We start from the raw sequence: 17,327 nt of genomic DNA on the forward strand, positions 1-17,327 counted from the left end.
ACAATTATCTTCAACACTATTTTGTGGCCCAAACTTGAGGTACGTAGGACGCCTTGGAAGTTTTGGCTCCATTTCGTTTCTAACGTTGATCTGTCCCTTTCTAGGTGAACCACACACAGACCACTAAAATTCATGAGAGAAAGGCAAAGTTTTAACTTTTATTTGATTAATCTGCTACATAAGCTGTTTGATCCAAAAACAATGGCCACGAACACTCCCAAAGTGGATAGACCAAAATATTACAAGGATGGGGGGAGAGCAGGGGGTTAGGTAGGACGTTAAAGCTAAGCCATCTCACAAAACCATAGAAATTCAGCAGCTATAGTTATGGTTGGCTGAAGTAACTATAACTTGTGCCCTAAGGTAACTATAACTCAGACCAGCCATGCACAGTTTTCTCCTCAATAACGTTACTGTAAATACTACATTGATATTATCAACGATGTCATCAAAGATGATATGAATGTTGTAATATGTAGGGTAATTAGCAGTACATGGCAAGGGTGTGAGTCATGGTTACCTTAGGGCACAAGTTATATTTGCTTCATGTCTGTGGGCAGGGAAAGAGAAGAAAACTCTGCTTCCAGCAAGCAGAAGCATTTTCAAAACTCCTGCTTGCTGGAAGCAGAGTGTTTGCTTTTGCTGTCACAGCTCCTGCCAAGCAAAATCAAACAGCTCCCTCCCGAGGGTGGGCACCTAAGAAGGTAGCAGGAGCCGGCCCTGGGGGTGGCAGTCTTGAGGGCCATAAATGCCTCCAGGATGGGGGTCGCCCTGCCCCACCTTCTTTGTCAAAATCAAATTGGCCCTGGAGAGGTGGTGGTTCCCGGGACCCCCTTGTTAAGTAGCCCTAGGGAGGTGGCAGAGCCAAGGGAATCCATGCGGACCCCCAACCATTTTATGATGTAGCCCTGGGGGGTGGTGGTCCCCAGGATCTGGGGGGCCATGCTTCCCTGCATGTTTTGTATTCTTGTAGCCCCAGGGAGTATGTGGTCCCCGAGCCCGGGTTCGTTCATGCAGCCCCCTGCATCTTGCAAATTGTTGTGCCCCAGGGAGGTGGTGGTCCTCAGGGCCCAGGGTCCAAGCACACCCCACATCCCACATCTTTGAAATGCTTGTTTCCACAGTGAAGTGACGGTCCCCTGGGTCCCGGGGGTCCGGGTGGCCCTACAGCATCTTTGGAATTCTTGTTGCCCCAGAGAGGTGGTTGTCCCCGGAGCCCAGGGGGGTCCGCGTGCCACAACCTAGTTGAGTTGTTATTTGTAGCCCTAGGGAGGTGATGGTCCCCAGGGACGGAGGGGGTCTGCTTGGCCCCTCCATATTATTAGAGTAAAGTATACTGCCTTCTTTTCTTCTTTTTTATGTTTGTTTGTTAGACTCGGCAGAAGCCGAGTCTCAAAATGGCTGCCAACACTTCCTGGTTGAAGTGTTACAGCTATTGAGATTTCTGCATGAGATCAGGAGGATTCACAAAGTGTTTTTACCTCTAGATATTCAAATTTGGTTATTTTTTAATATCTCCAAAAGTACTGAATGGATTTACACCCCATAAAAAGTCTGATCGCTGGACCAAAATCTACCTTTCCGGAATATTTGGTGTAATTCCAAGTGGTTCGGACTGTAGTCATGTTCAAAATCCCTAAGGGAATTAAAATGGGAAACACACTTTTTTGACCCCCCCCCTTTTTCTCAGCCCCTGCTTGTCAGATCGCCTAGCAACTTTCCGTATACACAACAACCCTGGGCACACTTTTGTTTGAAAATTTAATGGAGATTCGTTAAACGGCACCAAAGATATAGCAAAGTCAAAATCGATTTTTCAATAAAAACTAGGTCCTATTTTTCAATGAAAACTAGGTCCTCCCTATAACAACCTACTGGTGATCCCAGTAAATAATATATATCTATATACCTATATGTCTATATATAAATATATATATATATATGTATATATATATATATATATATATATATATATATACTAAAAAAATCAAAGGTTACAGGGATGTTATAGTTAGGTTCTGAATTTGCTCACACAAAACCATAGAAATTCAGCAGTTATAGTTAGCTCAAGTAACTATAACTCATCCCCCGCCATGCAAAGCTTTCTCCTTAATAATTTTCCTACAAATGTTACACTGCTATATTCAATGATGTTATCAAAGATGTCATGAGGGTTGTCAAATGTGGAGCATTGTGAGGGCGAGAAGAGGTGGTAGTCCCTGGGGTGCAGCGGGGGGTTCACGCAGCCCCCACTCCATATTTTACTTAGCCCAGGGGACGTGGTGGTCCCCAGGGCTCAGGTGGGGGTGTCTGCGTGGCCCCGGGAGGTGGTGGTGGTCCCTGGGGGTCAGGGGGGGTCTGCATGGCCCCCCATTTCAGTTACTTTAGCCGTGGGGAGATGGTGAGCCTCAGGGCTTATAATACCTCAGGAGGGGGGCCCATGTGCCCCTTTTCTTTTTTTAAACAATGCCCGTGACCTGGCAAATGCAGGGGCTACAATTAAAACAAGAGCAGGAGCCTACACTTGTTTTAAAAAACTTTTTGCTGCAAATTCACAGATTTCACAAATTTGCTGCACATTTTTTTTTTTTAATTGTTTTTTGCCCTGCTGGTGTGGTTCCTCTGGTCTGGGCCATATACATATATATATATATATATATATATATATATATATATATATATATATATATATATATATATATATATATATATATCCTTCCTTCTAGAAAATACTTCCCGTTATTTGGATCTCTTTTTGTGTCCTTATGTAACTGAACTGCCCTCATATTTGCGAGATACAAATGACTTTTAAGCCAAATACATAATATTCCATGGCAATCTAGTTTTTTATTGGTCACTATGGATGTAACCTCTCTCTGTACTTCCATCATGCATGAATATGGCATTCAGGCCTGTAGACATTTCCTAGGTACCCGCAAAATAGAATTTTTCCAACATACTAACATGCTTCTGACTATGTTGAGATTTTGCCTTACCCATAATGTTTTCTTATTTGATAATGAATATTATCTTCAGAAACAGGGGACAGCAATGGGAGCTTCATTTGCTACCACGTATGCGAACCTGTATATGGGTTGGTGGGAAAAGGAGATAGCTTGGTCGGATTCGAACAAGGACTATATGGAACAAGTTGTTCTGTGGGTCAGGTATATTGATGACCTTTTTCTCATTTGGGATTGTGATGAACACTCTTTGGTACAATATGTTAACATACTCAATAGTAATGAGTTTGATATCCATTTGGATTTGAAATACAGTGCCTGTACCATCGAGTTTTTGGATGACCAGATAACCATCCACAATGAGACTTTGCAGACGACCATATTTCGCAAACCAACTGCATGCAATTCCATTCTGCATGGGAATAGTGGTCATCCCAAAGCTCTTAAATGGAGCATTCCCTACAGTCAATTTTTGCGGGCCCGTAGAACTTGTTCTGATGATGAATGCTTCAACATTGCAATCGCTACTATGATTCAGAGATTTCTAGATAGAGGTTACCCTCGGAAGATCTTAAACGATGCCCATTTGAGAGTATTAAATATGTCCAGAGAAAAACTGCTTTTTAAATCAGGAGGCACAGATGATATCTCTCAAGGTAATAGATCTCCTCCAAGGCTGTTTTTCTAATTCAATTCACAACATTCTGTATTGAATAATATCATACAAAAAAATTGGCATGTTTTGCGACATGATTCCTGCATTAAAGAGAGTGTGGGTTTACATCCCCAGATTACATATCGTAAAACCCGGTCATTAGGTGATCATCTTACCAGGAGTTTATTCTGTTCTAAAGTTAATCGATCCTGGTTATCCAAGAAAAGTTTGGGTTTCTGGAAATGTGGCCATTGCAAATCTTGTAAATATGCGCATAACACCCATTCATACACCACATTTGAGGGCAGGGTCTGTGAAATAACTGATCGCATTACCTGCGTTACTGAGTATGTTGTATATGTGATAGAATGTGGCTGCCATAAAAAATATGTGGACTGCACTATTCACAAATTAAAAGTGAGGTTTTTGCAACATCTCAGAGCAATCAAAAATCAGTATCGATCATACCCTTTAGCTAAACACTTCTGGGATGTTCATGAAGGCAATTGCAGCTCTTTGACCTTTTATGGGATAAAAGCCATTGCTGTCAACCCCCGGGGAGGGAATAGAACCGCATGGTTAAGACAAACTGAATCTAGAATGATTCTATCATTAGGTTCTGAAAATCCGTGGGGACACAATTTAGATGCGGAACTTTATGTACATTTGTGAGAATCTGAACCTCTTGTAGTTTTGATTTATATTTAATGGAGTTCTTGCACACAGTAAGGGGGTTATTCCAACTTTGGAGGAGGTGGTAATCCGTCCCAAATGTGACGGATTTACCACTAGCCATATTACGAGTTCCATAGGATATAATGGACTCGTAATACGGCTGGTGGTATATCCGTCACTTTACCGTCACTTTTGGGACAGATTACCACTTCCTCCAAAGTTGGAATAACCCCCTTAGTGTCATAGATATTATAAATGACAAATGAGATTTTGTATCTGTGATTGTAAGTACTAGTACCGGACTATAAAACAGGTTGTTTTTAATTTGATTTTTTTGCACACCTGGACTAATATTTTGTAAAAAACAAACTTTATTTAGCACTCTGGGGTGATTGTTAGGTGGTCTGTTTTCTGTCCATGTCCTATATTGTATTGGTCCTTTTATTCTATATATAGGGACCTTTTGTTGGATCTATATGACCTATATTATAATATGATCCTCTCTATTGGCACTAGATTAATATTGAGTAAGATTATAGTCCTTTTTGGGAATCAATTGATTTATAATGACTATATAATCAATATATGAATTTGATATCTTTGTTGAGATCAATTGGGAAATGTAATAATTATTTTTTAGCACCATTTATGAGGATATTAATATTTTTTGATATATATCATCATTTTTATATATATGTTAGAATTATTTATTCGATTTGTAGAACACATATATTTTTCTTATTGATGAAGTGATTGATATTTATATTATATTTTACATACTTATTTATCTATAAATTATCTCTATGGGAGGTGCTGAAAGTTATTTATAATATCTATTTTTATATTTATGTTTATATCTTTCCCATGTACTGGAAGAATAGATGCTTAAAAGATATTGGGGGTTATTCCAACTTTGGAGGAGGTGGTAATCCGTCCCAAATGTGACGGATTTACCACCAGCCGTATTACGAGTTCCATAGGATAAAATGGACTCGTAATACTGCTGGTGGTATATCCGTCACTTTACCGTCACTTTTGAGACGGATTACCACTTCCTCCAAAGTTGGAATAACCCCCATTGTTTCTATGATGGGATGATTGGGCCATGGGAGATATATAATAGTGTGATATTCATGGTCTTGACTCAATTATATGGATGCTGTCTGGCATTTTGGATCGAAGATAACCATGTTACAACATGGCCGCCTTGTTTTACAACCTCTCAGTTATGTTGGTGAAATTAAAGAAGGACTAGAAGGTTTAAATAGGTAGGTGCAAAAATGTCTGCCAATGTCCAGTTGAAGGCTTTTGCCGAAAACGCGTCGACATTTGGCCGGGACAGCGTGTGTTTGTTGTTCTTCTTGGGCACTAATTTGATTATTATTATAGTATTTTTGGAGTGATTTTTTGGAAGTCTATTTTGGTTTGCTTGCATGAATTTTTCTAATAAATGGAGCTGATGATTTTTTACATGAATTATTTTTGAATTGTGCTCATTATCTACCTTCCACGATCTCTTGGATATTGTGTAGCCTTTTGGTGCTAAAATACGTTGCACCGTCCTTCGAAAATCATATATATATATATATATATATACATATATATATATATATGTATATATATATATATATATATATATATATCCACTTCCAAACACCAGAAAACCGAGGCTACACTAATGGTGGCGGTCCGAGCGTGGATCCAGCTTTCCACACATAACAAATCAGTTCCTCCAAATTCGTTTAGAAGAATGCTCGGAAAACAAAATGAAGTCCATAAATAATTTAACTGCAGATTCTTCCTCACACAACGCGTTTCAGCCGTAGCCTTGTTCACGTGTAGGCTGGCTGTTCGCTACACACATTAAATACCATCCAAAACATAAGACATAAACAAAGGACTACACCAAATCATATACCTGCAATCCACAGGGAAAACGGATGCCATTTTTGAATGTCCAAAGTATAAATGTCATCTTGCATATTCTTTACATAGATATACAAATCAGGATAGTATTTAAGGATATGATTGTTACATCTCATAATTCTAATCTGCCAATGCAGCTAATACAAACATAACCTCAATATTATACTCATCATATTGATCACCTGATTATATTGCATATCAAAATTATAATCGAGTTCCAGTAAATATATTACTAGACATCATCACTACGTCAAATCCCCTGCTTCATACTAACATGTGAGCAAACCCAAACCCAACACATCTATACATTACTAATTAATCACACCATAATGTGCAAAAATTACATAAAAATCCCTACAGAGGTTCCTGCCAGCAACTTCTATTATATACATTTAACCCAAATGAACATTCATTTCTTCACTTGAATTGAGACCCTCAGGGCTCAAGGTGTTAAGCCTAATTATCATCTTGGATTCTAAGATCCTCAGTTTCCTCTCTCTATTACCACCCCAAATGGTTGGCTTAATCTGATCAATAACCACAAAGCTAAGCAACCTTTCATCACCATTATGTTTCTCATAATGCTACACTAGAGTCAAAAACTACTAGTGCAGCAAAGTGTAAGGAGGCCCATAGTTTACTATGGGAGCATCATTTTAACGCCTTCTCCAAGAAGGTGTTAAAAATAGTGCAAATAATGGCACAATGAAATCTTTTCAATTTTAGTGTGCCATTTTTGCGGGCCTCCTACCGTCGGAATGCCCCCTTACATACATTATGGCTGGCGCAGGTATAATGTGGCGCAAGGGGTTACAAAGTGGTGCAATGTATGCATTGTGCCACTTTACAAATATGGCGCGGCAGAAAAGCCACTTTAGCGCCACCTTAGCATCAAAAAAAGAGGCTATGGTGGTGCTAAGGTGGCACTAGGGGCTCCTAAATATGTCCCAATGTTTTTATATGGTAAAACAGAGCAGCTGCATTGGCTTTTTTGTGCGTCATTATTATCATCTACAATTTGAATTACTGTTAGTGCCAACTCATTTTTTTACTAAATCCCTCTCGTTCTTTTTTATAGTTGGATGAACAGTATGTAATATTTCCGTGTGTGCTCTTCCTGGTGTTTCAGGAACAGATTGCATATCCATCTATGCGACTGAACTAGGGCTGGGCATAGCTTGTGTAATTTACTGTAGCGTAATTAATTACACAAGGAGCATAACCCATAATGTAGCACTATTTTCCTAGTACAGAAATGCAGCCTTGTCTCCAGTGGATGTATTTTGTGATATGAAAATAGCGCTAAATGCAACAGAACAGGAAACCGCAGCAGTCCACAGTCACTCACTAAGTTTGTTGTTCCTTTGCTCCTGGGGTAGGAGTCATGTGCCAAATTACTCCTAATTAGACAAACAGGCATAATCGTGTAATTTTTGGCAATTTTGTGTCAAAAGAGTAATGCAAAATTACCAAAATTATTCCGATGTAATTAAAGGAAAGACAGGAGCCATGCCCACCACCCAATGACCATGCACAGGGAACAAATGTCCCCCGGGGATGGCCATTGGGGCCAGTGCCATGCAGGGGGCCCCAAGTCAGGGCCCCTGAGTGGGGTAAAATAAAAAATAAAAATACTTACCGGGACTGTAGTGTCCCTCTGGTATGGGTGGGGTGGGTGGGGTTGTCCCTGGGGCCAGGGAAGGGCACCTGTGGGCACTTTTCGTGGTCTCTGACCATGGAAATATGCCTACAGGTTCCCTTATGCCTGCCCATAACGAGGCATTAAATAATGGCACAAAGCAAGCTTAGCGCCATTATTTAAGGCCCCCATCCCCCGTGCTGGATTTTAGCACAGAGAGATAAATATGGTGCAAATGCCATATAGTCCTTTTCTGGAGGGGAATGCCTACCTTGCATCTCATTGACCAAAAAACGATGTTAACTCCATAACTTTGGCGCTAGACGTGTCTAGCTCCAAAGTATAAATATGGAGTTAGGTTTGCACTGAATTAGTGTAAAAAAATGACGCTAATTCAGCACAAACCAAGTATAAATATGGGCCATAGTAACTTGAGATGCAAAGTGTTGCCACCTCTTTTAGGAGGGAATTTACAGGTACTTTATTAGCACTCTGAATGATCCTCCATTGCTTTTGGGCTTTGAATGAATGATTAAACTAAATGCAAATTCTTTGGCGGGTGACAAGTATGTTACTGACTATGGCCCTCATTACAACCCAGGCAGTCGGTGATAACATGACGGTAATACCTCCAACAGGCTGGTGGTAACTATTGCCAAATCATGACTATGGCGGTGCAAACTCAGATAGACAGCCACTTTACCACACCGACCGCCAGGGCGGAAACAATAGGCACCACGGCCGTAGCCGCCTACAGCTAGGCGGAAGTCAATGTTCCGCCCACCACATTATGACAAAACCATCCACCACCTTATTCGGGGCTGTACCAATGACATCAAAAGCCTGTTGGAAACAGACCTCAGAACGGAAAGGACTCACCTTTGGAGACACAGGGAACAACTACGCCACCATGGAGCCAGAACTTCAGATATTCCCAATTATTTTCTATGTCCTGCTCCACCATGAACACCAATGACAGCGAAGACAACCACGGTGAGTACAGCTGCCTAGCACACAGGGGAGGGAGGAAAAAGAGAGTGACACACACATGCAACACACACACCCCCAACACCACACACACAATCAGCTGCAGTAATAAAACATATTTACCCTGTACCCTTTATGAATAATGCAAGGACAACAGGAATGTGATGAAGTGAGTGTAAGAATATAAATACAGTAGAAATACGAACATTTAATCTAATGGTATCTACATATGTCCAGTTCAAGGGACACTGTCCAGTCCTCATTGTGCGTGGGCCACAGGGCCACAGGCCAAAGTCCAAGGCCCCACTTGTCACCTGCAACAACACGGAGAGAACACTTCAAGGGCATCAGTTGGAAAATAGGCAGGCTCCTCAGGTGGATGGGGAACGGGGGGCAATTCAGCCAGCAGATGCAACAAGACCACTGGTTCTGGAGAGGGCATCATGCCCTGTACTTAGTCCTGGGGAGTGCACGGCCACAGTCTCTCCAGTGGGTGACTTTCCCACATGCTCTGGAGGTGGCAACATGCCCTGTGCTTGCTCATGGGGAGTGCAAGGCCACAGTCTCACAAGTGGGTGACTTGCCCACATGCTCTGGAGGGGGCATTGTGCCCCTTGCTTCTGACCCTGGGGAGGCTGGGGAGGGTGGGTGTTTTACCCACTGGTTCTGAGGGGGCATCGCGCCCTGTGCTTCTGATCCTGGGGAGGCTGGGGTGGGTGTCTTACCCACTGGTTCTGGATGGGCATTGTGCCCTGTGCTTCTGATCCGGGGGAGACTGGGGTGGGTGGGTGTTTTACGTGGGTGTTTTACCCACTGGTTCTGGAGGGGGCATCGTGCCCTGTGCTTCTGATCCTGGGGAGTGCAAGGTCACAGTCTCTCAGCTGGGTGTCATTCCCACAGAATTTGCAGGGGCAGGCCAAACAGCAGCCCATGGGGGCAGGACTATATACCGTCTGCTGGCAGTGGCGGCTGCTCAGTGTTAGTGCTGCTGATGCTGCTGGTGGTTGTGGGGGGAAGCTCCAGCCCATCCCCTGCTGCCTCGGATGGCTGTCCATTGCTGGTGGTGGTGGTGCTGCTGCTGGTGGTGTGGGGGAGCTCTAGCCCATCCCCTGCAGCCTTGGACGGCTGTCCATTGCTAGTGGTGGTGGTGGAGCTGCTGCTGCTGGTGGTGGTGAGTTGAAGCTCCAGCCCATCCCCTGCAGCCTCAGATGGCTGCCCTTTGCTGGTGGTGGTAGTGGTGCTTCTGCTGCTGGTGGTGGGGGGGGAAGCTCCAACCGATCCCCTGCATGCTCAGACGGCTGTCCACTGCTGGTGCTGCTGGTGGTGGGGGGAAGCTCCAGCCCACACCCTGTAGCCTCGGATGGCTGCACAACCATGGTTGGTGGTGGGGGCTCCGACTGAGTCCCTGCACCAGGACCCTTGTCCTTCCTGCCTGCTGGTGCAGACCCCTTGCCCTTCCTGGCAGCAGCTGTGGATGGCTCCTTGCCCTTCCTGGTAGCAGCTGGGGATGTCTCCTTGCCCTTCCTGGCAGCTCTTGGGACAGGCTCCTTGCCCTTCCAGGCAGCAGCTGGGGCAGGCACCCTTTCCTTGAGGCTGCCTGGTGCCGTGGATCCTTTCCCACCACGAGAGGGTGTGGAGACTACTGGGCCCTTGGACCGGGTGGCTGAGGTGCTTGCCTGGGTTTTTGCCACCCTGGCCAGATGTGAAGGACGGGGGAGGGGTAGGGAAGAGGTCAATTGTGGAGAGGAAAAACTTCTTAGGGACATTGGGGTGGGAAGAGGGAGAAGGTTTGGAAGCAGAGTAAGAGGGAGTGGTTTGGGGAGGTGTCTGCTCTGTTTGGGTGCAGGTGCATAGGCTGGATGCTGTTGTGAGGTGGATGGCTGTTGGGTGTCTGAGTGCTTGCATTTGTGTACCTTGGGAGGGGGGAACAGACACAGTGAGAGAGGACACAGGGGGTGTGTGCATGGCTGTTGTGGAGGTGTCTGTCAGTTAGGTGTGTGTTCTGCTAGGTGTGGTGGTGATGCTGGTAGTGGATGAGGATGTAGTGCATGCAAGTGTGAGTGTAGATGGAACTGGGAGGGAGGTGGAGGAGGAGGAGGAGGGGGACACAGTGGAGGCAGTGTATGTTGGTATGTCTGCATCTGGATGTTGTTTGTGTAAGTGCCTGTGGGATGATGTGTGGTGCTTGTGTCTGCCTGTGCCACTCTTTTGTGTTGTCCTGTGTGCATGCTCATCTGCCTTTGTGCTTGGGATGGGTTGGGGTTGAGGAGAATGGACTGGAAGTGGAAGTTGGAGGGGGGACGGTAGAAACAGGGACATTGGCTACCATCAGAGAGGAGGCCAAAGCCTGGATTGATCTAAGTTGGGCTGCCAAGCCAGTGTGAATGCCCTCCAGGAATGCATTTGTCTGTTCCATTTGGGCTGCCAGCCTCCGGATGGCATTCACAATGGTTGACTGCCCAACAGAGATGGATCACAGAAGGTCAATAGCCTCCTCACTCAGGGCAGGAGGGCTCACTGGGGCAGGGTCTTAGGTGCCTGGGGTGAAGGAGATGCCCACCTTCCTGGGTGAGTGGGCACGGACAACTCGCTGAGGGGCTGCTGGGAGGGCAGTGCTGGTACAGGGGTGGCGGCTGCACCTGTAGCTGCGGTGGTCACAGAAGTGTACGCCACCACCAGGGAGCTTCCATTGGAGGAGGTATCAGAGTCTGAACTGTCCCCTCCAGACTCTGCAGTGGTGCTCCCCTCATCCTCTGTCTCACTGGTGCCCTCACCGTCGCAGGACTCTGCCTCCTGGGTCCTGTGGGATGCAGCTCCCTCCGTCGCCTGTGCCTCTGCTCCTCCACCAGATGTTGCTAATGCACATAAGGACGGGATGACAAAACAAAAAGGGGGGAAAGAGACAAAGGATACACTGGGTCAATGGCTGCACCAACACCACCGTTGGCGTACACACCACCATCACACACAGGGAACATCCCTACGCACTATGCAATGCACTACCAGTAATAATGCTAGCCACCAGGATATGGGGAGGGGCACATACCACCAACTGCAGCATACCTGGGACCCACTCAGTCCTGACCAGTTGATGATGCCTACAAGCTTGGTAGCAGGATTATCACTTCAGAACCCTGGCCAACATGGGACCTACTCTGCAATGTAATGCGTGGGCTAGGGGCACTGACTGACACACATCCCGCACTCGGATACCCCCCTACCATGTGTAAGTTGTAATGATGGAAACTGCACTCACCGTCTTTTCGATGCTGTGATGCCCTCAAGCACCCATCCAGCTCTGGAAAAGCCACCACCAGTATGTGGGCCATCAAGGGAGTCGGGGTTTGAGGGGTACCCCCTTCCTCGTTGGGAGGCCATCCCCAGCTGGGCCTCCGTCATCTTCCGTGCCCAGTGTCTCAGGTCTTCTAACAGTTTCTGACAGTTGGTGCTCTGCCTGTTGTGGACCCCCAGGGTCCGCACATCCTTGGTGATGACACGCCATATACCCTTTTTTTGATGGGCGCTGACCTGTACAGAAATACACACAGGAAATGGTATCAGGGAGACCGTCCTGCCTGTTACACTTATGGCTCAACATACCTCTTCACATCACCATATACACACACATGGCCCAGCACACAACCTATGCGCCACCCAGAGGACATCGCTTGCACGAGGCCTTCACACACACACCACTCCATGCATTCATGCCCCATGCATCGTGCTCACAGTGTACTCACCTGTTTGTCTGCAGGCCCATACATCAGTCCGTACTGGGGTAGGACCCCATCCACCAGTCTCTCCAACTCCGCCGAGGTGAAGGCAGGGGGCCCTTTACCCAGTCACAAGGGCCATAGTAGGTTCCAGACACAGGTCACAGCAGCACGTGCAGTGTAGGTCCTCTCCTGTTGAAGATCAGGTAGCAAACGCGTGATCAGATAGAAAATGGAGGTCACATCCGCGGCGGTGCAAACCGTCACCACCGGCGTACATCATCATTGGCCACTGAACCCTATAGGGCCCAATAATAACCCATAAGGAGTTGCACGGCAGTTCCCGACTGCCTCCCGCAACAGCACACAACATCAGTGGAATTACCTCACTTCCACTTGTCCCTCCACACAGGACATGCAGACGCCATTTTGGGGGGTGCAGGCCCTGGATAATAACTGCATCACAGTTCACAATTGGTACATATCCCCAACATCCTCAGTGCAACTGATGGAACACATATTGCATTTGTCCCCTCCCTGACAAAATGAACAGGTGTTCAGTTTTCACTCCATGAATGTCCAGATGGTGTGTTTGGCGCACCAGTACATCTCCCATGTCAATGCAAAGTATCCTGGGTCGGTGCATGATGCCTTTATCCTGAGGAATAGCAGCATCCCAAATGTGATGTCCCAAATACAGAGGTACAGGGGGTGGCTAATAGGTGACCCCTGGTTCCCACCCAGTATATGTTGGTGTGTGGGTATGGTGTGGGCCATATAGGATAGTGTGTGGCTAAATGTTGTCCGTTGATATTTGCAGGTGACTCTGGTTACCCAAACCTATCATGGCTACTGACCCCGGTGAGGAATCCAAGGACAAGGGCAGAAGAACGTTACAATGAGGCACATGGGCGAACAAGAAGGATTATCGAACGTACCTTTGGCCTCCGGAGAAGGCCAGGTTCTGGTGCCTCCATCTGGGGGATCCCTGTGCTACTCACTCAAGAAGGTCTGCCAGATTATCGTGACATGCTGCATGTTGCACAACCTTGCCTTGAGACACCATGTACCTTTTCTGCAGGAGGAGGAGGCTGGAGATGGCTGTGTCACAGCAGTGGACCCTGTAGACAGTGAGGATGAGGAGGCAGAGTATGAGGTTGAGGACAACAGGACAACAGAACTGCAGTGATTCGACAATACTTCCAGTAAGACAGTGATACTTCAAATTTCATTGTCATTATTTAGATTATCATTGGCACTGGCATGCTGTTATATCCCACTTCTATGCCCACTCACTGTACCCTTTGGCAACTCATTTTGCAGATGTTGGTGCCCCACTATCCCTCCTTGTGTGATCACTGCAGCCAAATACAGGTCTTTTCTTATGTAAACATTATTGTACAGTTGAATTGCTATGTTTGAACATGGTTAAACAAATACACACTTAAAACTGTTGACATACTCCATACTTGTATTTATTCAAAGGGTGTTTATTGAAGTGCTAGGAAGGAGAGGGGCAAGTGCAATGGGATGGGATGATGATGGAGAAAAGTCCAGGGTATAGTCCCAGTCTATTTGTAGCACAGGTGCATTGTCCAAGGGGACATAGGAAGGAGAGCAATGAAAGTTCAAGGTGGACATGGTGACTGAGTGGGACACAAGGGTGAAAATCAAGAGAGTCTCATTTCCTGGTGGGGGTCTTGCCAATAGTCTCTGGCTTCTGCCTGGATCGCAGAGAACATTTGTGGGTGGTTCTCCGTCTTCAGGGGGAGGGGTGCTGGTGGCCTATTGGTCCTGTGGCAGGGCCTCCTGCCCACTAGCGGCAGCGGAGGTGTAAGGTAGTTCAGATGTTTGGCTAGTGGCAGGGGCCCTCTGTTGTGAGACTGCCTACCTCATAATGTTGCCCATATCTGCCAGCACCCCTGTTATGGAGATCAGGGTGGTGTTGATGGCCTGCAAGTCCTCCCTGATCCCCTGGTACTGTCCCTCCAGCCATCGCCTGTTCTCCTGCACGTTGGCCAGGAGCTGGCCCAGCGTATCCTGGCAATGTTGGTATGCTCCCAGGATCTCAGTGAGTGCCTCCTGGAGAGTCGGTTCCCTGGGTCTGTCCTCCCCCTGGCGCACAGCAGTCCTCCCAATTACCCTGTTGTCCTGTGCCTCTGTCCCCTGAACGGTGTGCCCACTGCCACTGACCCCAGATCTCTGATTATCTTGGGTATGAGGTGTGCCCTGGGGTCCTTGTAGTGGTGGACACACTTCTGATTGACGTGTCCTGGGGACAGAGGTATGGGTACGCTGGGTGGGAGCTGTGGTGGTGTTTCCAGAAGGGGGAACCTATGTGGTGGTTTGTGACTGTGCCTGGGTAACTGACTGTCCAGAGGTCCCTGATGGGCCAGGTTGGTCATCCAGATCCAGGCGACCAGAGTTGCTGTCATCAATGTGGGCCTCTTCGGTTGGGGGACTGGATAGTGCTGGCACCTCTTCGCTGCTGACATTGGTTGGGTGGGGTACCTGTGGGGATGTAAATGCAGTTTTATTGTTTCTGTGTGTGGCATATTGTGCATCAGTGGGTTGCCCTCTTTGGTTGTATTTGCCCTGGCAGCTTTCAGCTTTCACTTGTGTACGTTGGTGTGTGGTGGGATGTATAGTTCTCTCTAGTGTGCATACTTTGGTGATAGGTGTCCATGCAGGTCTGTGAGTGTTGTGAATGCATTGGTATGGCATGCAGAGCTTGGCATTGAGTTGAGTGATATGTGATGGTGGGGTGTGTGGGAGGTGGTGGAGTGGATGGGAGTGAGGGTGAGGGTGGGGGTATGTTATGGCATGCAGGTAGGGAGGTGATAGTAATAGAGAGTTGACTTACCAGAGTCCAGTCCTCCTGCTACTCCGGCCAGGCCCTCAGGATGCATGATTGCCAAGACTTGCTCCTCCCATACTGTGAGCTGTGGGGGAGGAGGTGGGGGTCCACCGCCAGTCCTCTGTACAGCGAGTTGGTGTCTTGCTGCAATGGAATGTACCTTCCCCCGTCGGTCGTTCCACCTCTTCCTGATATCCTCCCTGGTTCTGGGGTGCTGTCCCACGGTATTGACCCTGTCCACGATTCTCTGCCATAGCTCCATCTTCCTGGCTATTGATATCTGCTGCATCTGTGTTCCAAATAGCTGAGGCTCTACCCTGATGATTTCCTCCATCATGACCCTTAGCTTCTCCTCTGAGAATCTGGGGTGTCTTTGTGGTGCCCTGGGTGTTGTGTGAGTTGTGTGGGTGAGGGTGTGTAGGGTGATGTGTTGGGGTGCGTGATGTGGGGTCCGTGGGTGGTGTATAGGTGATGGTGGTGTGTGGCTCTGGTTTTGTCTGTAGTCATGGTGTCTGTCTGGTTCCAATGCTTTGTAGTCGTAAAGGGTTGTGGGTAATGTGAGTGTGTGTTTTATAGTGGGGTGGGTGTGGTGTGTGTATGGGTGTCAGGTGTGTGTTATTTAAATTGTCTAATGTGGTGTTGTTTTGTTAGTGTGTGTGTATTTTGAGCGCAGCGGTATGTACAGCCAATGATTTACCACCATTGAATGTCCACCGTGGTGATTCGTGGGTCATAATGTGATGGGCATAGTTCTGTTGGCGTAACGGTGTGGGTTTTGATACCGCCAGTTTATCACTGACCTTTGGTGTGGCGGACTTGTGTGTGTGGCTGAATAGTGATGAATTGGTGTGTGTGTGTCATAATATGGTGAACGGATATCCGCCGCCGCCGCGGTATGTTGCCAGCAGTCTGCATGGCGGTAAGTGGGATTTACCGCCAATTTCATAATGAGGGCCTACATCTCTTTTAAGGACGTCCTGCACAATTAAGTTCATGCAATGTCCTAAACACAGGATTCTGAAGAATCCTCCCTTACCCATGGCTTTAACAATATTATTATCACTGATAAGGGCAACATTCCAGTGCTGAGACCTTTGGGTTGAAGCCATTCATACACCTTTGTATTAAATTTGTCCAAGATTTTGGTAACTGCATGTGATTTCTGCATGGTGAACATCAAAACTATTTCATATCACCAAATGCCACCAAAAGTATAATCTGTGGTGAGATCAGCAGTTAGCTGCTGCTTCACTCCCTTCAAGGAGATACCAGGTGCAGTGATGTACATGTAATCTGTTGCTTTCCAGCTGGTCCACATGTCCTTTGTGAGTTGAATGGACTAAACAGCATCACCAACCAATTGCAGTGCTTGATGGTGTAGTGCTGGCACAGCAACAGTGGAAAAATACTTACAGTGTGAAATAATTAAATTTGGGAGAGGGTCTCCACTCATTCGATAAACCTTTCTCCTTGTTAATGTCTTCTTTGTGATACCACTGGTAATAGTAGCCTATTGGGAGCATGTAGGCATCTTGGGTGCTTTGGGGTGACTATCTTGGGTGCTCTGTTCCTTGCACCATTCTGACTTGCTTCACATGACACTGACATCCTATTCTTCTTCCTCACCACCACCCCTCCTATCAGTTGAACCTCTTCTCTTTCACCATGAGCAGTTATGTTCTTGAGGAGTTCTGCCATATGTTGTCCCAGAATACCATAATGTCCACTTTACCATGACAAAGGTTTTTTGCAAGTTGGGCATTCTGAGATGCGCTCTTTATTAAGTCTGAGTATAAAGAAGTCCCAAACTGGGAAACAGAGGTTTCTTGTGATGCCAAAGCCTGAAGAACTTGTTATGATAGAGCTAGGCATATATGTTGTTCTTTCCCTAGAGTGAGCTGTGACTGCGGTA

The sequence above is a fragment of the Pleurodeles waltl genome, chromosome 4_1, assembly GCF_031143425.1.
Source record: "Pleurodeles waltl isolate 20211129_DDA chromosome 4_1, aPleWal1.hap1.20221129, whole genome shotgun sequence".
NCBI lineage: Eukaryota > Metazoa > Chordata > Amphibia > Caudata > Salamandridae > Pleurodeles > Pleurodeles waltl.